The sequence below is a fragment of the Medicago sativa genome, chromosome 5, assembly GCF_051527215.1.
Source record: "Medicago sativa cultivar Bolivia chromosome 5, Bolivia_mono, whole genome shotgun sequence".
NCBI lineage: Eukaryota > Viridiplantae > Streptophyta > Magnoliopsida > Fabales > Fabaceae > Medicago > Medicago sativa.
In genome coordinates, this window is record NC_140753.1 from 72,155,023 (window position 1) to 72,156,455 (window position 1,433).

At 32.4% G+C, this 1,433-nt stretch overlaps 1 long non-coding RNA gene across 1 annotated transcript; it reads right to left on the minus strand.

The window, feature by feature from the left end:
- Positions 1–305: 305 nt before the first annotated feature.
- On the minus strand, positions 306–1,231 carry LOC146924704 (uncharacterized). The gene is made up of 2 exons (XR_015010990.1): positions 864–1,231; positions 306–777 (listed from the first exon to the last, which is right to left on the minus strand). It is a non-coding gene; the product is annotated as an uncharacterized LOC146924704 (long non-coding RNA).
- Positions 1,232–1,433: the final 202 nt, after the last annotated feature.

Below are 1,433 nucleotides of genomic sequence, written 5' to 3' on the forward strand. Positions count from 1 at the left end.
AGCACATAGTTTAGTCCCTATTAAATTAAAATTTATTTAATTATGCTTAAAATTTTAAATTTTTTAATGATCTGTTACATACTTGTTTAAAACATTATAAAATGTTCCTTCGCTTAAACACATACTAAGCAAAGGCAAGCATACTAACTTGGTTTTATCAATCTGTACTTTTAATTTAACATGTGAATGCGTGGGATCTAGTTACTCAAGCCAAATCAGTATTGGGTTTTCTTCATCAAGCATACCAACTTGGTGAATGACTATCTAACATTCAGAAAAATATTAACACCTTCCGGAGGTAAATCTAAAAATAAATTTCGTACATTTAGAGGTCGAAGCGCTAATAAAAGACAATGATAATAAATTGTTGAATTAATACTTATGGCAATGAATAAATTTATTTAGGTGGACTGGAAAAAGTTTCCTTAGCTAAGTAAATATAGCCGACACAGAAACTTGAAGAAAATTAAAAACCAAACTGTAAAAAACAAAAGGAAAAAACACAGATTATTTAATGTCTGATTTATGCAGATTGAAGGAATTCGATAACAAAGCAAACGGCTCTAGCATTCGAGCAAGCTAAACATCTTTGTCGTCCTTGTGCTCAATTTTGACACGAACAACTCTGGTAGGTTTTGTGGCCGACGTCTGGCCAGCTTCATCATCATCAACAGCCACATAGTCAATGCTATTAGAGGACCTCTTAGCACCTGTTTTGGTGGTTGGTGTGTCAATCACACATGTATTGCTGCATGAGTCCTCAACCTCTGGTACATCCTGCAGACATTGGCGGCAAACAATTTGATCAATTGTGTTACGGATTAAAGTTTTACGGACTCATGAAAGATTAATGCAATAATTACCATCTGAACATTTGAATTGTTTGGCGCAGCACAATCCACACTAAGCTCAACAACAGATCCATCGTCGGAGTTATTAATTGTATTTGTTTCTCTACTGACTTTAGTCTCGTAGAGCTAACGTGCCTGCATGCACCTTCCATTCCACCGTAAAGACTCATCGCCACTGTATCAGAACACTTTTCACCACTGTTGCCTCCATCGATTCCTCACCGAACAGATCAGTTACCATACATTGATTGATTAGTAACTAATTTAGTAAGGGAACCATAGTTTCAATTATAAAATTAAAAAAGTATACCAAAAATTATATTAGGAGAATACCAGCACACAGATTTGTTAGCAAACAAATGAATAGTCACGCAACCGTTTAAAATTTCTGAGTAGACTTAAAAATGTCGTGATTTTATAGGAACTAAACATATTTATTTATAAACATAAAATTTCATTAGATATAGATAAAGAAACTATAAATTGTAATAAGTTAAATTTAAAGTATCTAACTAAATTAAAAATTAAAAATATAATTATGTCTATATATACTATATTTCATTACCGTGTTTTTTAAATTCG